At 38.0% G+C, this 22,861-nt stretch overlaps 1 long non-coding RNA gene across 1 annotated transcript; it reads left to right on the forward strand.

The window, feature by feature from the left end:
* Positions 1-21,535: 21,535 nt before the first annotated feature.
* Positions 21,536-22,225, forward strand: LOC131254084 (uncharacterized). Its single transcript, XR_009175486.1, has 2 exons — positions 21,536-21,797; positions 21,912-22,225. It is a non-coding gene; the product is annotated as an uncharacterized LOC131254084 (long non-coding RNA).
* Positions 22,226-22,861: the final 636 nt, after the last annotated feature.

A 22,861-nucleotide genomic window follows, 5' to 3' on the forward strand; every position in this document is an offset into this window, starting at 1 on the left:
TATCTGGGAAAGATAAGATGTGGTAACTCAATGAATTTTTTGAACTAATCCTGCTTTGTTCAGAAATGGGGTGGTTTCAGTAATTTTATCTTAAAGCTAATGCATAAATTACTAGAATTCACCAGAGAGATACATATCTAACTCAGGTGCAACAGTTAAAACTGCAATATTATGATTCCAATTGACAGCAACCCCCTAAACTCTAGATAAGCGCAGCCCCAATGGTGTTTTTTCCTACAATTTCAGTAAATTTAATGAATTCTCTTGATGGCTTTGGTGGGCTAGATATCCCACATTCATTTTTACACCAATTACAAATCAGATAAATTGGAGAAGTTTAGAAATAGTTGTAACTCTATCATGATTTTGGATTGGATGCCCCAATTAAAACCATTTCTAGTTTGCCCCGCTCAATTTCATGTTTGCCCTGCTGAATTTCTAGTTTGTCCCACTCAATTTTCAGTTTGCCCTGCTCAATTTCATGTTTGCCCCACTCAATTTTCAGTTTGCCTCGCTGATTTTCTAGTTTCTTACCTCGCTAAATTTCATGTTTGCCTCGCTCAATTTCATGTTTACCAATTCAATTTATAGTTTGCCCCACTAAATTTCATGTTTGCCCCACTCAATTTCTAATTTGCCCTACTTAAATTCCAGTTTGCCCCACTGAATTTCATGTTTGCCCCGCTGAATTTCTAGTTTGCCTCACTCAATTTCATGTTTGCCCCGCTGAATTTCTAGTTTGACCGTGAAGCGATTGAAATTGACCACGAACTGAATGAAATGGATTTTCGACCATCGACCCAATGGAATCTTGGAAAATAACTAAGTTGGTTAGCTAAATTGGCTTCTCCTACCCCAAAATCATATGTGGTGAGTTAAGTAAATCATTCTAGTTGAGGAGATATGCTTATTAAATAAATAGACAAAGAAATAAATTAAAAGATAGAAAAATATTTTTATATACTTATATATACATATTTACATAATTATATATTAGAGACAAATGTAAAGGGGAAAAAGTTCTCAATGTAAAAAATAAAAAATAATAATAATAAAAAAGAAAAAAAAGTATATAGCACTACAGTTATGGATACGGTTATAATCCATAGGCATAGCTAGCTCTGACCCGATCGACCGGGTTTGATTCCTTTTTTTTTTCTTCCCAGTTTTAATCCCCACCGATTTTTGTGGGTCCCATTATGAGGTATGTGTTATATCCAAGCCGTCCATCTATTCAGCCAACTCATATTAAGGCTTAAGATGAAAAATAAGACAGAGCTAGCTATCAAGTGGACCACACTGTAAAAGGCAGTGGGGAACTGAACGTCTACCGTTGAAACCCTTTTAGGGGTTACAGAAGTTTTGGATCATTATGAAATTTGTTTTTCCTCTTCATCCAGGTCTTTGTGACCCTATGAATGAACTTAGACAGGGAGGATTTCTCACAAACATCACAGTGGGCCCCACCTGAGTTCCCATCGCCGGACCGTCGGGCCAGCTCTCGTCTCTGCACGCCGGCTAGAGGAAGGCAGGGGTATTTTCGTCCTCAAATTTGGTGTCCGTACGAGGAGGTCTAAGTGCGTATGTTAAGTTTGTATTGCTTCGTAAAAACCACTGGATAAAAGGTGGAGTCCACAGTCGTAAATTTCTCCTAGTTTCCCTTCGTGGTTTAAGAACACAAAACCCTGGCGTGACTTCTGTAAGAATATACAGGGGGCGATTTGATGAGATCCAAGCCATCAATCTGGTGCGCCACCCTATGTTTGGACTGTTTCCTATAAATAAGAATAATTTTAAATGTACGTTGGCCACACCGTGGGGAATAGTTCAGATGGGAAGTCCTGCCATTAAAATCTTCCGAATTGTGTGGGGCCACTATGGTTTATTATGCCATCTAATCTATTCATTTATGCACCCACGAGGATGAAGGGCATTCCGGGACTCACGTGGGCCACACTATGTGAATTTAGCCATGCTTTTACACCTAAACCTATGTTGTGGCCCACAATATTCTTGGATTGAAACTACTCTTATGATACACGGTTAAAATGTAGCAACGCACATGATGGACGGGGTGGATCTGAGGCATTCATTCTATTGAGCACTCAGATTCATGCCCACATAAGTAGGCTTGCGTGCACCTCGGAATCCTGTAGACGGAAGCGTACGGAGTAAACTCTGTGGGGCCCACTGTGTACATGTATTCTTATCCACGCCAGTCTATCTATTTTATCAGCTAATCTTAGGGCATGAGCCCAAAACTGAAGCATATCCGGAGCTCAAGTGGGCCACACCACAGGGAACGGTGGGAATTGAACGATTACAATTAAAAACTTCTCGGGGGCACAGAAGTTTTGGATCAAGCTGATATTTATATTTTCCTTTCGTTCATGTCTGTATGAGCTTATGAACAGGTTCGATGACAATTAAACATCACTCCGCACCTTAGAAAGGTTTCCAATGGTGAATGTTATTATCTCCAATTTTATTTATTTTTCCTGTGGTGTTGTCCACGTGACCTTTGGATATGTTTTAATTTTACATAGCTGCCCTAAAATGAGCTTCTAAAATGGATGAATGGTGTAGATAAGATTTACATCATGGTGGGCCCCACAGAGTTTACTCAGTACCTTATAAAGTGTGAATACATGGGCGCATGACTCGCAGTGGTCAGTCGAGGGCTTGCATTTAGCAGATGCGGCCTGCCTCACCCAGGACTGTCAGCGCTATACTCATGCGGTCCGTCGCTGTTGTCAGATAATTTTAGGCATTAGCCAAAAAGAAGAAGAAAAAGATAATTTTAGGCATGAGTAAAAAGTTGAAGTAGATCCAACTCTCAGGTAAAACATTCTATAAATAATAGTGGTGATCGAACACCCCACTAAAATCTTCTGGGAGCCTACCTTAATTTTTCCTAATGTTAATTTCCCATCGCAACTGTTGATAAAGTCATAAAAGAACAGATTTAAGAAAAAAAAAAAAAAAAAACAAATATCAACTTATCCAAAACTTTGGTAGCCCGCAAATAAAAATTTAATGGTCAATCCCCACTGATTCCTAGAGCACGTCTACCTGAGATTTGGATTTACTTTAATTTTGGGCTCGTGCCCAAAAATTATCTAGAACAATGGCATGGATATAAAATACTTACATCAAGGTAGGCCCCACGCTTTAAGGGCTGCACTGTCTTGGGTGAGGGCAGGGCCTCACCTAATCCATTCCCCCTTCTTCTTTTATTTTTTATTTTATTTTTTAATTTTTTTTAAACTACACGTGTCACCTCAAGAGTAGGGTTGTACATCGAGCAGAGTTGAGTTGAGGTGAGCCAAGCTCAGCTCGACTCGTCCACACTATACTTGAGTTCAAGCTCGAGTCGAGCTTGTTCATATGTCAATTTATTATTTTTTGGTTAAAAAATACAAATTAAATGTCAACAATATTAGCTCTAAAATGTCTCATATGCCACATTACTAAGATAAAAAAAAAAAGAAAAGAATGTCACATATAGCTCTACATACTATCATACCACATGTTGATTTTCAACATCAAATCCAAAGAGTGAAAATATATTATAAAATATTAAATGCTAAACAAAAATTTTAAAACATACATTCCTTCAAACAATTTAAAATGCATTCTATACCTCGTCTTCACTGCCATTCTCCTCCTCATACTCTTTAACATCGAAACTGCTACCACCTTAAACTGGATGCAACCAATCTTGCGTACATATCAGTGTTTCAACTGTATTTGAGGCGAGTGAGCTTCAATACTTGCTAACTACCCTGCTCCCGATACTAAAAGTTGATTCTGATGTCACGGTCGAAATTGGAATTGATAATGTCCCATGCCATCACCGAAAGTCTAAGGTATTCACGAGCTCTCAACTTCCACAACTGCAAAACATCGAAATCATTTTCTTGTAGCCTTATGACCGGCTTCTTTAGATACTTCTCCACTTCAGATTCAGTTTTATGCGTCTCCGTTTATTTTTCATCTAAAAAAGATATAAAGTTATGAAGTTGCTTGCGTGCAATAAAAGTACTACCGTAGTTTGAGAAGTATTTATTGTACTTGATGTTTTGGCCAAATTACCAACATATGAAGTGAATATAGCTCTTCAATTGCGGGCTGTGACATTAATAATGGCGGTCTCTACTGAAATTCATTTGTAATTGGAATAAAGTGATATGAAAACAAATCTAACAATTGCCATCTTGTATTGTGGATCCATAACAACTGCAATGACCATTAGCAAGTGGCATTCAACCCAATACTTATTGAATTTCATCTATATTTTTATAGTCATTGCTTGTAAAAAAATTCGGACCCTCAGCAACACACTTTTTTAGCGTGTCCATAATGAAAATAATTTCTGGAAGAAATTGATTTGTTGTAGAATACTTACTTCTTGACAAAATATTCGTGTAGTCGTAAAAAACTTTGAGAAAGTGATGACCATGTTCAGCTTTCTTCCAGTCTTCATCACTAGGCAAGTATGTGTACATTTTATCGCACTCCACAAGTTCAGGGAATGTAACTTTAAATTTTAAAGCCGTATCCAACATTTCATAAGTTGAATTCCAATGCATATAAACATCAAACTTCAACTGTTATTTAGATTTCAAATCCAAACGTTGGATTATATCGTTATATGTACTCAGTCTCGAAGGTGACCCCCTTATATATTTAATGTTATCTCGTATGTTGATAATCATTAAATCAATTGCTTTCAGCCTTTATTGCACAATCAAGTTGACTATGTGAACACAACATCTGACTTGGAATATTTTACTATCGAAGAACAAATTTTTGACGGCCTTGAATTGAGTACATAAGAAAGAAACCAAAGTATCGTTGGAAGAGGCATTATCTAAAGTAATTGAAAATTTTTTCTTTTCAATACCCCTAGGATCTCCCAATCCATGCAATTTGCTGAAAGTGATCTATCAAAGATATTCAACCAACAAAATTTATAATCTTTGTTTATAGTTTCCAATCCACATCAATGAAGTGTGCGGTCAATGATATATATATATTTCTTTGATTCGATGCCTTCCACATATTCAAAGTCAAATTTATTCTGGATATGGATGCCAGAAGAGCTTTCAAGTTTGCTTTCTCAATTGCATACATCTTTATGCACTCTCTTTTCACAGTAATACAAAAGGCTTTCTCACATTTGGGATTTATAAATTTGTAAAATTCCTTGAAAACTTTGATTTTACTATGCTAAATGGATTCTCATTAACTATCACGAACCTGTATACCACTCTTTTATCTTTTCCGGATCATACTTATACGTGGAGAGTGTAGCTTTAGAGTCGTCATCTTCAGAAATGGTAAATGAAAGCAGTTGCTAGACTCCAACCTTCAATGTTCTTGGTTTCTTCACATATTTATCAAGATGTCTCTGATAGTAAGTTGTAGAAGAACCAGAATATTTAGTCTAAAGAGTTTTACAAAACTTGCATCTAATCTTGATTGAACTATCTAATTGTGTGATCTCCACAAAAGGTTCCCATATCGCTGATTTTTTTTCCCTTTCACCGAACCTGAATTGTTTCAACCTTGTTTTCTAATTTGTCTCTCTCCACGATAAAAGGAGATGCGATTGATGCACTAGGGCTAGCGGTATTTGAGTTTTCTTCACTAGTCATCTAAAAATCAAAATATAATAAGGGTAGGGTAAGATCAGAGCTCTTATAGGTTGAAGTAATCAATCAATCACATTTATACATATATATATATATATATATAAATATATATAATACAAACAATATCAAGCCCCTTCATAAATTACAAGACATAAGTGTCTCAAATAGTCTCCTAATAAATAAATCCATTGGGATACATATACATAACTATAAATTGTCCATAATTGTTTTAAATTTTATTTACTAATTGTCTCTAAATATCTCATATATTCCTACTTGTCTCTATCTAGAGGTGTTAATTATTTCTATCTCATTCGGTAACATATCATGTACTGTCCCCATATAATTTACATGCGAGCTGAAATTTCGGCAACGCCTCTTTATATTGTCCAGATATATGTAAAATTCAATACTAATTAGTTGCCACACCCGCATGTAATCCATTACACATGTAGTGGAAATCAACTAGTAAAGAACCACATATCCAGAGAAAATATAGGGAAACACTACCAAAATTTCAATTACGTGTAAATTGAATGAGGACAACCTAAGTACATGGTATGGTACTGAAATGTCCAAAATGAGACAATTTAGGAATCTATAAGGAACAAGTATTTTCAGTCGAATGGTTGCACTTGTTCAATATAAATTCCTAAACGGATGGTATATTGCTAAACCACTAGGTGGCCTAAATACTAATTAACAACATCAACTGACAAAGAATCATAAGCATCAATATTTAAAGAACAAATATTGAAATATATAAGAAAAAATTTCTCTATACAACTACAAGTCTATAAGTAAAAAATTTAAGAACAAATAAGAAAATAATGCATTTATGGTAGGCAAATTAAGTTAGTGCATTATAGTAGGAAAGTTAAGTCAATTTATTTACTCCATACAACTACAAGTCCATAACTAAAAAACTTAATACATCAAAGTTAAGTTTTAATATTCTTCTTATTCTAGATCAGATTCATAATTTTCGTCGTCCAAGCTCGGGCTGGTGGTATCCTCTTCAATATGCTCATTAACCTCTCCTTAATCAGAAGGTGGGGAGACTTTTCTACCATGCTCTTGTATAGATTCCACTAATTTTTTCAAACTTTTTTATGAGCTGGTTTATATGGAATACCTAAGATCTTGTAAAATGAGGTGAGTTTGGAAATATACTTTGATAGCTTCTTGCTTATTAAGCTCAGTCCTGCTTCTGTGTCATATTGTCGAGGAGCACATCGTTGATATCTTGATACATCTGCCTCTTCCTTGCTTAACTTTAAGGCTATTTGTAATTGCTCTTCTTCCAGTCTTTTTAATATAACTTCATTCTCATCTTCCTCTTCCCTATTAATTCTCTTCACATTCTCTATTTCAAATTCTTCGTTGATTAGAACGGGTCTGTTATGGTATATCTTGTGGCTAATTGTATTCGGTGTGAGGGAGGGGGGGGAAGGCTTCTTGTTGGAGTCTACAAGAGCCTGGAATAAAATTCGTACCTCCTCTGATGCTTTGGGATACGGTTTTGCATCTCCCCTTGACCTGATAAGTATAGTCTAAGCTGATTTGTTTTGTTAACAAATTTGACCCCACACAAATTACATTAAATCTTCATTCTTCCAGAGTCTGGGGAGTAGACTTAGGATCCATAATCCCAAATATTGATGGATAAATCATCTGAAGACATTGTTGCACACCATTTATAATATTATTATAAATAATTTTTTTTTATATAAAAATCATTATTACTATTTTATTAATATGTTAAGCTAATCGATGTGTACATTGTGTGAAGTGTTCGAGTGTGGTGCTCATTAATCGTGCCAGGTCCATCTCGCATTTTTCCTTGTGAGGTACTCTTCCCTTATTTGTTATGGAGATAAAAACTAAAAAGTGACCCAAAATTTAGATTTATAAACCCATCTGATTTTTAGTGGTCCAAATAAATGAAGAATCCTAAACGGCTAAACCCAACCCAACCCAAACCGGCACCCTACCCAACCCAGCGCCCAACCCGACCCAACCCTGCACCCGACCCAACCTAGCACCCGACCTGACCCAAACCAGCCCTCACCCCGACCCAAACCTGCACCCAACTCAACCCAGTACCCAAACTTGACCCAACCCGACCCAAACCCCAACCCGACTCAACCCACTGCCCAACTCGACCCAACCCAATGCCCAACCCAGGACTCAACCCAAATAAAAAAATAAAAATTAAAAAAATCTCCAATCATACTAATCCATGATATATATATATATATATATATAAATCACATACCTTTGTGATGGCCGAATGGGTTGAGCCTGAGACGAGTCGGGTTGGGCACGGGTTGAGAGAAGACGTCGAGTGGGCTGATTCAAATCGGGTTAGGACTTGGGCGCGGATAAGGGAGAGGAGATCCGGGAGAATAAGAGAAAGAGAGAGATAGAGAGGGGCAGAGAGCTTCTTGGGCGGGTGGAGATGGCAACCGACAGGCTGTGGCGGGCTGGGTATGGTAAGGGAAAGAGAGGGAATGAGGACTCGAGTAGGGTCATGTAGGGTTTGTAACGCCTGAACTTTTCGATACTAGAGCTTCGAAAGTCCTCGAGTGTTACCAATAATTTAACATAAAATGTACACGTGTATGATACTAACCTAACGATCTTGACCTTACACCTAGTCTATAACCCCATCTGACCGTGAAGAAGGATCCCCATCCATAGACCATGTCATCGGACCGTTGATCATGTGATTTGATATAGGTATTTTTTTTACTAAATCGGTGAATAACTCTTTATTTATAATGATTTAGATGTAAGTTCTTTTGTAAGAATTACTTAGAAACATGTCTACGGCCAGGTAGAACCATTAGATTTCACAAAACTCATGGATCAATGATAATTAAGAAAACGCCATCACCTTAGACCCCTAAATTATGAAACACATGGTTCCCATGATCCGAACCATGTAAAACCGTATATCAAGACTAATCACCCTAAATTGACCGTACATACCAAAGATTCAGCCGTTGGATCATCAAGATCGGTAACTAAACATAACAATCGATGAAATGGCCCACATAGGACCAACCCTAGTTCCCCATTTCTGACACGGACCCTAATAACCGCCAGACTAAACCAACGGTCGGGACGGATCTGCACAGGAACACCGGGACCTCCCGATCAGTTGCATGCACACGAGGTGCACATACACCATACCGCACCAGAATACGTTTCACACTCAAATTCGTGAAATCCCGAAACCGGTGGGATTTCCACCGCACACGCAAACAGACACATCTGTGGGAATTGTTTTGGTCCACCCCTGTGATCGGACAGGAAGATCTGGACCGTCTATCACGTCCAGAGGATGGATTTGACCCTACCCTAGCTGGTTTCACACCTAGGAAACATTTCACATAGACACAGATCGGTTCGCAACCAGACCAGTTTTAAGGCTCTATTTACGTACTCCTCTTCCCGCGTGCACCTATTCAAATCAGATCTGTTCAGGGATTCGGTGGGGCCTACTACCAAGGAAAATGGCGTGAATCTGAGCTGTTCATCGGATACAATGGCCCCACTGAAACACCTCTAGAAGAAATCTTGACCAGAGAAGTCCAACATACCCCATCGTTGTAGTAAACGGTCTCCGCATCAACAGAGTTGCGTGGATGGAGGATCTCTGACCGTGCATTCCGGAATGTGCAATCAGGGCCATCCGTTCTGTGGCCACACAAAGACAACCTCTAGAACCGATGAAAACTACCTCAGAAACATGGGGATTACCAGTCAGCCAGAGCGCTTGTCGCAGACAGATGCCGTCCGGTTTGCACTGCACAACAGAGTCAGCGTCCAGAATTCTCCAACTGACTTGCTGGCCGCACGATTATAAAAGAAGGAGAGAGTCGAGGGGGAAAAGCCAGGAACGAGAAAGGAAAGAAAGGAGAAAGAAAAGAAAAACAGAGAAAGAGGAGAAGAAAGGAAGAAAACAGGAAGATCTGGCAACTCGCAAAGTTGCCGGAGCACGCTCCGGACCTCTCGGATGTCCCAAGGTAAGGATGCACGATCCCCTCCCTGCTAAATTCTTGGATTTCTAGCAAACATGTAATAATCCAGCCTAACCGAGTCAGCTCGGTGAGAAAAATCTGGCTAGGGGTGAGAACCTGACCTAGTTCATACTATTGTTAATCAGGTTACGTCCTTTCACCCATGGAGTACGTGCTTATGGGTTTCTTTGATCAACCAAGTTCTGAACCTAGATTTAAAGCCAAATCCTAATCATTGATCTTAACTAGGTAAGACTAACCATTCGAAATTGTTTAAAATCACGATAGAAGTCAATTCTACGAGGTAAACACAAAAAGAGAGATACCAAGATACAACCTAAGGTAAGGATTTTATCCTTAAGCTTGTGTTAATTTAAGTTGATATATTTATCCTGTCCTTTTATGCCTTCATGCTATTTTATCGCGCCTTTTACGTACATTTTGTCGTAATTGATTTGATGCATTTTATTTTGCCTTTACAGTTGTCCTTTACATGTCTTTTATCTCGCCTCAGATTTTTATTACTTTCCCGCTGTTTTCATTTTAAATTTGTTATCAATAATTATTGGCCCTTTGAGATTTTTACATGATATCCATTGTAAGGAGCCTTCCTAAATTCATGGGAGGCTATGGATACAAGACTTGCTCTTGCCTTACCAATTATTTGGCTCTGCCACTCTCCGTAGTTAAGAATAAACGGTGGTCGCTCTTCTACTTATAAAGTTGGTCATTGCCACCCTTCTTAAAGAATCGTTCGTGCCGCTCTTCTATTTTTTGAGTTGGCTTTAACCACTCTCCTCGTATTCAAGTTGACCTTCATCACTCGCCTCTTATTCGAGTTGGTTATTGTCACTCACTTTTTTTCCTTAAGGGCTCAAAAGGTGTCTTGATATTCTTAACCTTTCATGGATTAAGAATTACTTCTTGATGCAAGTACTATGTTGAGAATCCCTCCTCTAGCGATCAATTAAATATTGTGGATGTAATGCATTTTCGGTAGCAGCCCTAGGGCGACACGTAATTCCATGTTTCTCGGGTTGATGTTACCCTGGTTGGTGTACGTGAGTTGTTCTGTATACGCAGTACGTCAATTCCTTTCTATGGGGGGTTGGTTATCGCAAATAGTCGCTCCAATCTCTGGGGGCGTATTCACTCAGTCATGTGTTGTGTCCGTCTTGGGATAACTGTGTAAAACCATGTTAAGCATGGGACACACCGACAATCTCCGTAGTATAGGATGCGGAGCGAGTTGGATAACTATGATCATATTCCATATTGTGGTGATCGCTAAGTGTGATACACCGCATATACTTTGCTAGGTATTAATCTCATATAGATTGCTTGTGCATTGATACCTCTTGTAGTGTGGAGTACTTGACGTATCAGAACTTTTACATTGTTTTATGAATCTCTTGAATTACTGTTAATCTTAAAGGATAACCATCACTATGAGGAGGGCATTGACCCTCTCCCAATCGTAAAGATTATGCACGTGATGTACAGATTAAAGACTTAGCATACAAATCTCTCCAAGAAAGATCATGTTGAAAGAATAAGAAGACAAATTATGATTTAGTTTTATATTTCCGCTGCGAACTCGATAAATGTAATAAGCTCCCATTGAGGGGGCATTTGATTGTTTTTTTTACTTTGATGAAATATAATCAATATAGTTGAACTTATTCTTATGAATGCTACCTTCAGAAATGTATTTGGATGTAATCTAAACAAAAAAAAAAAATACGGTCTGATTTTCAAAGCATCCAAGTTTTACATTATTAACACCCGACTTTCTGGGGCACGAGTATAAACTCTAGCCATGAAATTTCGGGCTGTTTATAAAATATATATAATATAATTTCGGGCTGTTACATTTGTTATATATATATATATATATAAAATATAATCTAATATAATATAATATTGATATATAATAATTGAGCCCAGTCGAGATCGAGCTTCGAGTCGAGTCGAGTTGATATGCACTATGCTTGAACTCGGCTTGAGCTTTAAAAAATGAGCTTGACTCACCCCAAGTCGGCCCTTCAAGCTGAGTCAATCCGAGCTGACTCGAGCAGAGTCGAGCGAGCTGGTCGAGCTAGCTCGACTTGTGTACAACCCTACTCAAGAGTGATGAAATATGCAAATTAACCTGACTTTTCAGTGACCGTTCATACTGTCAGGGTGTGTGAATGGTTGGACCGATAAGGTGTGGCCGATGCCTCTCCAAAGACGGTGCAGCCCGTTATCATAGGCCCACCTTGATGTCTTTGTTCTAATCCACACTGTCCATCCATTCACAGATTATTTTAAGGCATGAGCCTAACAATGAAGACTATCCAAGCCTCAAGTAGACCATACCATAGGAAACAGTTGTAATTGAGCACCCTACCATTAAAAACTTCCTAAGGCCCACCGTAGTGTGCTGGAATCCAAATCATCTACTTGTCACAAATAGAAAATTCATATTCATTGTAATGTGATTGTGCCACATCACCACAAATTGCATTTAATTTAGCACAACTAAAACATTGTGGACCAATCACGATGCTGGAAAGTAAGAAATCCCAAGCAGAAGATCGAGATTCAATGTTTTCATAATGTTTATTTGCCATTCAACCTGCTGATAAGGCTGCGTAGACCTATATGAAGAGAATATATATATATATATATATATAAGCATGATCCAAAACTTTTATAGCCTATAAATGGACAATCACCACTGGATCCTCGAAATGGATCGCTTCCTGCTCCTGCATGGAGGATAATCTATCTAGACAGGCCTCTGTGGGGCCTGCCATGATGTATGAATTTTATTTATACCGTCCATCCATTTTTTAAGATCATTTTTGGATATGAACCCAAAATGAGGCAGATCCAAGGCTCAAGTGGACCACACAGTGGGGATTGAATTCCCACCATTAAAAACTTCATGTGAGCGGCAAAAGTTTTGGATCAATCTAATATTTTTGTTTTCCCTTTATCCAAGTCTATATGACCTTATGAATCGGTTGGATGGCAAATAAATATCTTGTAGTGCACTTGAGCATTAGACTTGGCAAATGTTTAGACTCATGCCCTAAAATAATCTAAAAAATGAATGGACAGTGTGGATAACATCATGATGGGCCTCACAAAACTCCTGCTAGGACGCATTAAGCATTTAATGCATCCAAACAGGGGCAGGACACAAATTGCTTCCCAGTATCCCATAGTATGTTTCACTTGAGATTTGGATCACTTCATTTTTAGGCCCAAGTTCCAAAATAATATGGAAAAAATGGATGGACACTATCAATATAGAGAAAGAGGCCAGGCCTAGAATGGGTTAAACTAAATATAGATGGATCCTCCCATGAAAATCTAGGAGAAGATGGTAGGGATCGTGTTTGTAGAAATTACTTGGATGAAGTTATATTTGCTTTCCACCACATCTACTGTAATACTCTTGACAAAATTTTAGGAGTACAATATTTTTTTCAAAAATATTGACCAAAATGATCATTAGGTGGGCCATCTAATCATTTTGACCTAGATTTATGATGATCGGTCCATTAAAATACCAATTGGCACTATGGGTCATCCATCCAAACCATCTAAACTAATGTTCGATCTTCGGATTGACATTCGAATGATGAAAGTTACCAAAAGAATGGATGAATCAATTAAATTGTTGAAATTGATTAGTTTAGCTCGTGACCTATCTAATGTTAACCATGCATCTTATTTTTCTTGTCATTATCTTTAAAACAATATGATTTCCATGATTTTATTCTAAATATAGCTCTTAATCTTAGGCTAAGATTATGGACAGTTATGATTTATTGAATTTTTAGCTTGATCTAGTGGACCAATATATAATTGAATCCTGCAAATATATTTGTATTACTTATATCTATAAATTCAATTGATTAGATCTTGTTTAAAGCATGTGAAATTATGATTACCACTACACCAAAATCATTGAACTGGTACGGTTCAGATTTTGGTTAAGAAACGGCTTTCAGCCGCTCCTGATTTGAAACGGTTAGAAACCGTATTAGATTCATTGTGTTATACATTGTTCTTTCAACTATTTTATTGTTGTGTCCCAATTGAGTGTTGGATATTCTTATTTATTCTTATATTATTTTATTGTTTTTATTTTGAAACAAATGGACGGAATGGATTCGATTAAAAACCTCTGAGTGGACACCACAAGGCCCAAGAGGCACATTACTCTATCTGCCGCAGACTACCGATGGGTTTTAACCCTTTTCGTACACCCAAATCCCTGAATTCCTCATTTTGCATCTCCGTCTCCGTCTCTCAATCTCCCTCTCCCTCTCCCTCTCTTTCGATCTTCCGATCTCAACCCTCTCTCTCGATCTCCCTCTCACTCTCCCTCCTCCTCCCTCGATCTCCCTCTCCCGATCTCAACCCTCTCTCTCGATCTACCTCTCCTGATCTCAACCCTCTTTCTCTCCCTCCCTCTCTCGATCTCCCTCTCGTTCTGTTTAACAGGTCTGGCGGTTTGACTTTCCCAACTTTGAGAAATATTCGACAAGATCAGTGAGTGCTGGTGCAGATGATGCAGCCTTCGTCGTCATGTCACCAGAGAGCTTTAAAAGTGCGTCGTGAAATGGCTGTGGCATAGATCCCAAAGCTTCATCCACACCAGCACTGACGCGAGGAGGCAGTTGAATCCCAACACTTGGAGACCTTGTAGGAGTTGAACTCTCTGCAAGTGATTTGGTGCCAGGTGTCCTAATTTTATTAGTGCTCAACAGCACATTTATCCTCAAGGGATTCAAGCGCTGAGTTACAACAGCATCACACAGATCATCATCATCCACAAGTGTTACAGCATCACCATCTTCATTGTGAAATCAGCATCCGGGTTGAGTTTGAAAAGGTCAAGGATCTTTGCTCTCAGTTCATCCACATTGAGTTTTAAATGGCAAAATTAGAGGGAAAAAAGGTTTCCCCAAGAAAATTGCAACCGAAACAATGAAAAGTGCAAAGGTAAAGCACTTTACTTTCATAGTTTCTGTAGGAAAACAAACAGGTGCAAGGGATTTCCTTCCGCTAGTGCTGATGTCAGTTTATTATACTCTTATGTCACAATTTCAATTTCCCTTGCATTCCCCTAGTTCACACTGAATCTGAACAGGCAGCAAAGGAAAGGATAGGATGAGAGAAGAAATATTTTTATTGAAACCAAAGCAAAATACCCAAACTGACGTAAACACTCGAAAGTAATCAAACCAATGATAAATGATACAAGATTACCAGCAGGGAAAAAAAATGATGTTGAAATTCTATGAAAAGGCTCTTGAAAACTACAGGTTAACTGAACTCATGTTTTCATGATCCATGTAGCGGAGAAGCTTAATTTCTTTTAATGTCCTTTTGGCATCAATTCTATTGTCAAATGCATTACCGATCTTTTTAATTGCAACCTCTTCATGCATCTCTGCATTCACCGCAGCACTATAGAAATAGAAATAAAATCACAATTAGGTTGAAGAATAGAGATGAAACAATCATCAATTAGAGTGAAATAGGCAGTGGCATTCAGTCATTACACTCCAACAAAGTGAGATATTCAGTCATTCAGTCATCTGGGTGTCAAAATATTTGAAGTATAGTTACAATGATACAGCTGTTAAAAAAAAGGTTTCAATGAAACTTGTTTGACCTGCTGAGGATGCTCAATGAGAGTAAGATTGTCAATCCTACTCTCGCCCCGTGCCAATGTAACGCGTGCATTTGAAATCCAAGCCATTCATGCAGATCTGTCCTACCTTGTATGCATCATGGTTAGAAAAAACAGGATGGTCTAGCTATTAGAATCATCGATGCTATGCATTTAATGTGGACTGCTGGTTGTTTTCTTCTAACCATCCACTTTATTGTACACCTGTGGCCCACCCAACAACCACACCGGCATGATTATCAGACCATGGTACATACAATTATGCATGTACATGGACCTGCCAAACAGGTCATATACCCACCGCTTTTCTAAACTACATAAAAAGAGTGAGTTTCAACTTTAGCAGAAATTCCCTCCATGTCACTCAAATACACTCTTGCATGAAGCACTTCAATGCATTTGCCAAACACTTGTGGTGGTCCACATGCTTGCTGATCTGAGGGTAAATCGGGTGAGCCATACATGCTTATGCACATGCTAACTGCCTAGTGACAAAAAAAATAAAAAAATAAAAAATAAAAATCCAAGATATGACACAAAATCCAAGTCAACTTGGATTTTTGAGAATAGGTCAAATCACATAACTCATGGGACTGTTGAGTATACATGGAAGGCCAATGGAAGCTACTAACACCATCCTCATTATAAAATCCTAATAGTGAGTTGCCATCAGAGAAACTCTAACATGTTCAAAAACTCAAGAACTTAGATTCGATGTTCAGCCGGGTCTTGTTGACTCAACTCATGTGGGTCTTTACTTGACTCAACCCAGGCAAATCTTTACTTGACTCAACCCATACCTAATAATTAATTTAATTATTTTGTAAATATTATTACACAGTTGTGTGAGGATAAATAATAAACAAATTGAAGAAACTTCAAACAGCCAGCACTTGCAAAAGCTGGTTTGATGTGGTAGATAATCGCAGAGAACTTAATCTCATTCTTTTTCTTATATATTTCGATATTTATTCTTTAAATGTTTATGCTTATGATTCTTTGTTAACTGACATTGTTAATTAGCATTTAGGCAAATATGCTTGCCCTGTTTGTTTATTAGTAATTAGTAGTTAGGCCATCATAGCACCATGACTCACTGAGTTAACTGATCACTGAGTCAAAGTGTTTTCTTTTAAATTTGGAGTGGGGTTCAAAGAGTAAAAGACCCCATTGCTGCCAATGGTAGCAATTAGCATTTATAGCTGCACGGTGGACACCAAAACAGAAAGTCACTTTTAGAAAAGGTAAAACACCTTTAGCATTTAGGTGAGGCTGGATGTAGAGGACATTGAAGCTTCTGTCAAAGCTCTTTATCTATGCATTTAGTAATCAGATGTCCACATTTTATGTAAATTCCATGCCCACAATATGCTCGACTATTTGACTGATTCTTTTTTTTTTTTCTTTCTCTATAAAGCTTATGCTAGAGCAGAGTAGGCACTAGCTCAAATAAATAATGAGTTCAATTCAGCTATTGCACATTGAGCACACATGCCATTTTGAGCTGGTTTGATGGAGAAATCAGAGTGAGCATGCATCCTGAGGTGTATTGTGCCTTCTGCAATAACGTGAACAATTTTAGCACAATTGGCTGGTTTTCAAATGGCTACAGATTGTTGTTTTACCCTACTAACTAATCTAGGCTTTGAGTACTCTTTTGAATTTTTGAGCTATTGATCAAAATGCTTAAGTACTTTTGACTAGGTCCTTCAGCTTTAGAGAAACCCAAGTTAGCTTGCTGCAAGTATTGACTGACTCAATTTGATTTGACTTGATCAAGTGATTTTGTTCATTACAAGTCAATCAAACTTACACCCTTTTTTATCTGCAGGAATATTACCCTGTACAAATTTGATACCTGGTCTGTTTTTCATCACCGAATCCCCCGGTGGCTGGTGAGTCTTATTAGTAAACACCTCAACAAGTGCTGAGATTTGGTGTCTAGGCCAAAATGGGTATGACGGACGAGTTCGAATCTTCTTTGCAAGTACTACAGGGATTTGATACTGACATTTCTTTTAAAGTGAATGAAATCAAGGTGTGGATTTGAACTGCCTTCAGTTCTTTTATTTTTTTAAGGTCTCCTGCACAGACTAGTTAGGCGATTGTGTTGCTGTCTAACTTGCTTGTAATTCCCTAGATTTCATGTGTATACAAATCCAACCCGTTCAAAGGTGATCGAGACTATGGTAATCATACTCCAAAACTTCTATATTCATATACTCATCAGGTGGGCCATTCATATACTTTATACCATATTGACGTTTTTCCATTTTTCCTATGATTTAGACTGTTTGATGAGTGGATCAATTCAACTTTTTCTATTACGTTTTCTCCAGATGGATCCAACTGATTGAACGGTTTAGATTTTGATGAAAATGACATATGGGATATTATGAGGCATAGGGTGTAATTCGGGAATAACAAACGAACATGCTATGTAATTTGGCTGGCATGGTTTTGTAGGTAGCTGAAATAAGTCGAATTCTGAAACGATTTCCGTCGTCATTTGAGTAAGTGCTGTTGCCCATCTGTATTAGTTCATATTCCCATTATTGACTACTTCTGATTTTTTTCTCTCCACCATGCATGAATCTCTTGATGTTCAAAACCATTTATTTGTAAGTTAACGCGCACATCCTAACAATCCAATTTCTAGCAAGCTGCAGAATGGTTAAAATGAAATAGTTTTTTTGAAATGCAGTGCATTCTTTTTGCACAATAAAAAAATGGCAAATGCATGTCATAAAACTAATGCGTAGCTAGAGAGAAAAAAAAAGATTTTTTTTTTTTTTTTTAATCTTAGCAATCCACTATTTTGTACACCATGAACCACCATGAATCGACCAGCCTGAAATTTAGCCAGAAGATCTACACAATGGTCTAGTTGATGGGCAGCTTAGATTTTGGTAAAATTGTGCTTAAATTAGCACGTACACTAGTTTTTGGAAGACATGGTCTTCAAGTTCTTCAGTTCATTTACTTTTGTTCTGCAATTTTGTTTTCCTTGCAAGTTGCAACCCATTGCCATTTTGTTGATTGTTCCACTTCCAGTGCTTTCTCATATGGCTTTTGGATGTCACCTAATCTCTATTTGTTTTTGTCATTGCTGTAGAGAATTTTCGAGCACTTTGCACAGGTAAGCCAACACTGTCTGTCATTTTAAGTGTTAGGTTATTCCTTAAGTTTATGTTACACTGATGCAAATACTCAGATTTGGACTTCTTTTCTCATTACAAGAGGTTTGTACTGAAAGCATTTTTGTTATTGAAAATAGTCAGTTGTAGTCAGGGTTCAAATTATCATTTGAACACCATACAATTTTTTTTTTTGCAACACATTACCAATACCAGCACAATTCACTTCTATCCACTGGAAATCTCATGTTCTTGATAGCCTACACTTGAAGTTTGAGCAGTAACAATAACAGTAGCAGTAACAACTCCACCAGAGATTTCCGAGTAAAGCCCTTCTCTACATGTGCTAGTGCTAGTGCTAAAGCCCTTATCTACATGTTCTAGTGCTAGTGCTAAAGCCCTGCTAGTTTGAATGAAATTCTGAATTTTATCTTTTTGTCATGTCATGTCAGAGCCCTTATTGTCCTAACATTCTAACTTGAACTGTTTTATCTTTTTGTCTATCATCGGTAGTGGTGTATGATTACTCAAGAGCATTTTTTTCCTCTTTATCGCGATGTAGATACGTCAATGGAAACATTGGGAGGATTCTATTAAGAAAGATAAATATGATCAAGACAAGGGTAATGCTTTTGGATTCTGAAAACTCTTTTGAAGCTGAATTGCTGGACAACTAAGGAGCTGGAGAGAGCCATCTTTGTTTCTTTTTTGTCTGATTTTTCTTACCAGGTGGCAATATTTGTGCAGTTGTGAATAAGAAGGTGACTCATGTGCATCAGCACGCTTTTATCAGGGAACATTTTCTTGGAATTGGGTTTTGTTCAACCATTCTGAGTTGGCTGGTAAGTTATTTAATCATGGGGTGTAAATTGCCGTCCATCCCTATTCTTAAATGGTTCTTCAACATGAATTAAAGAACTTTGCACTGGTGGGTTACTTTGTTCTCCTTTGTAGGAAATGGATCTTTTCTGCCATTGTAAAATCAGGAATACGCTAATTCAATGAAAGAAATTGAGAACAGAGGAACTTTGGGGGTTTACTTCTATTCTCTGTTTCTTTAATCAATAAATGTGAGAATGACCAAGAGTCAAAAGGAATATTTATGGAACAAAACGTAGAAGAAAGATTATCCTCACTAACTCAAACCTGTAGGACATCATGCATCCTCACTAAATCTAAGAACTGTATAAACATTTTCTTCTTTTCTTTTGAATCAACATTTATGGAATATCCTTGTTATTCTTATTTTCTGTCTGGGTGAGATTACAGGGCTGACATGTGGTGTGCTGTTTATTGGGAGGTTGATGTCATGTACAAGTGTCATGTGAGTGGAGAAGTCATTTAGGGATGTTTAATGACAAAAAATGAGATAGATTAGAAGAAGTGGTTCTGGAAGGGAGTCCAGGCAACAAAACAATAACTCATTTTAGGAAGAGGAGTTACGGGATTTTACGTTCTATTTCGGGGGAAAAGAAGCTCCAAGTGAAGTTTGGAGACCTTTTGGGGCTGTCATTTTTGTAGTGTGGGACCCTTCAATAGAGAAAGTAGGGTCGAAATAGGAAAAAATATTCACTGAATGGGGTTCTTTTCTCTTTTTCACCCCATAAAAAAGGAAGAGGGGGGGGGGGGGGTAGAGAGAGAGAAGAGAAGAAGTCCAATAGTCATGGAGAGGGTAAGAAAAGAAACGATTTAGAAGGATATTATTCGTCTTCTTTTCATTGAAGAGGTGGGGGTGTGGGAAGTTTTTATCCTCGTTTCTTTGTTTATACAAGTTGTAACACTTATCTGGATGGTATTGCATTGATTTGCCTTGAATATCTCTTGATTATTTTCTGTTTGTACTCTTTCACTGGATTCATTTGTGTTACTATAATGTCTTATTTCTCTTGAGTGTTAGTTTCTACTGGGTTGCCAATTATTTCCAGGTGCCACAGTATTAGGTCACAAACAGATTGTGATGGATAGATGTTAACTGTCACGTCGTATGCTGCTTCATTATGTTGGTCATGCAGCAAAATAAACCCAGTGAAGTCTTTTAAATTTCCATCTGAATCAAGTTTGGCTGAAATATGTCCTGAAAAGTGTGAATGTAGGCTTTCTTAGATCCTCAAGAGTTGGCTGAAAAGTTGTCTTGCTATTTTGAATGAGAAATTCGTCAGAGAGCTACAGTGCTGCTTGAAACTTTACTGTAAACTCGATAGCTTGATACTTGTATGAATCACATTACGTCAAGCGTAAATGAAATCTTTTGTGCAGGATGATAGTGTTAAATGGAGAGCATTGCAAGTTATTTCAAGTTCACTTAGTGTTCACTTATTATTGCAACGGACCCTTTGGCAGGGGAAACTACTCTTATACAACTGATTTTTGGGGGTTACCTTCGTTCTAAGGTACATCTATGGTCCTCAAGATCGAGAGCATTTTCATCAGATCTTTGTATTCTTTTTTAGTTTGACTCATCGTGGTTTCTGCAACAAAATTTTGTATTGGGTACTGAATAGCTGCAGGAAACTTGAATGGTTATTGCAGATAAGGTGCATGAAATGCCAAGGCAAGTCTAAGAAGCATGAACGGATGATGGATCTAACTGTTGTGATACATGGGGATATTGGAACTCTTGAAGAAGCACTTGCACAATTTACGGCTACTGAAATCTTGGATGGAGATAATAAATACCACTGTAGCAGGTTGTTTGGTGCTTGTCTGTTTTGACTCAAAGATGTATATTGCGGTCAATAGGTGCCAGGAATGACATAATGCCAATCATCACTGTCTAAACCTTATCCCGACTAATTGGGTTTGGCTACATGAATCCTATTCTGCCATTCACTCGATCAAGGACCATATCGTTAGTTAAACTGTAGGTCAGCAAGTCTTTTCTCTCACACGCTCCACTCACATCCTTCTGGGCCTTCCTATTGCCTTTTTAGAGCCTTGAACCAACTCTCTCCTAACAGGTGTAGGAGAATCTTCACAATGAGACGATCGAATGTGACTCAGCTAGTACTAGTCCCAATAGATAGAATAATGGACCAGGGTCTATTGGTGGTGCAATGGGGTATGGTGATTTGCAGTCCTTGAGCTTGTCTATGAGCCCTGGTTCTCAATCTAGCTGTGTTACAGCTGCTGCACAGTAGCTATCACATGGTGGGGCTGATTTTGTAGCCATGAACACAGAGAAGAGAGGGGGTGGGAAGGTGGGCCAGAAGAAGCCAGTTCATAGGAAGTCCATTGATACATTTGGGCAGAGAACATCACAGTATAGAGGTGTTACAAGGTCAGTAGGAGCCCTCTCTCCCCTCTTGTTTATCGTTTTTGTTTTTTGGTTATTTTAGTTCATATATGGTGGTTTGTCATTGTAACTATTTTTGGGGCTTTTAGTCTCTTGGAGTGGATCATGGCAAGCTTGGTGAAGCATCAGGATGTGCAGGTCAAGCTGGCGGAAGTGATCGATCGGGTTGTGCGGGATGGACGAGAAGACATTGAAGAGGAGGATTTGTAGCGGATGTCATATCTGAAGGCAGTGATCATTCTAGAAAAGAGCAAGGAATCATTGGATTATAGAAGCCTGGAAATGAAATGTTGAATTGAAATTGAAATGTGTACTAGAAAAGAAGGAAAAGATTATTGTGTGTGAATCATTCTATTGTCTTTTCCTTTTATTTGTGTAATTATTTGGCATATAATACAAGTAGATTACATACCCCACTCTCTCTCATACAATGAACAAAGGGGTTTAAAATTGTTCTTAAAATTCCGTCCTAAAATCTGACCGTTGGCAACATTAATAGGCATTCAAAAACGTTTCTAAAAATTGTGCTTGAAATGTGTTTAAAACCGTTCCTAAAATTTTGTTTCAAATGGTACCCGAAACGGCAATCCTGTTTTCTGCGACACCTCATTTAGGAACGGTTTAAAACCGTTCCTAAATGACGATTTTGGTGTCATGACCATGTGCATGTGCTTTACTCATCATTATGACCCTTAATTTCATCATCCATAGTATACTTTTGAGTTACTAAAGTCTTTTTTTGTAAACATTGGCATCATGAGCATCGAGATGACACTGATTAGGTTAAATTACACTTACCTGACATCCACAAGAACGGCACGCGCACACGTGTATGTTCTTTCACTTATAGGATTGAGTGAGTACCCTTGCTATGTGTCAGAACTTTGAATGGTTTATGATCCATATCTTCTTGAGTGTCATTTGACTATAAGACGAAATTTAGTAAGTTGTAAACATCTCTAGAGTGGAGATGGACGTTTCAGATGATGGTGACCATCTATATGGGACCCACTTTAAGAATGACATGTATATATACTCTAAGCTACACC

The sequence above is a fragment of the Magnolia sinica genome, chromosome 8 (genome assembly GCF_029962835.1).
Source record: "Magnolia sinica isolate HGM2019 chromosome 8, MsV1, whole genome shotgun sequence".
Classification (NCBI taxonomy): domain Eukaryota; kingdom Viridiplantae; phylum Streptophyta; class Magnoliopsida; order Magnoliales; family Magnoliaceae; genus Magnolia; species Magnolia sinica.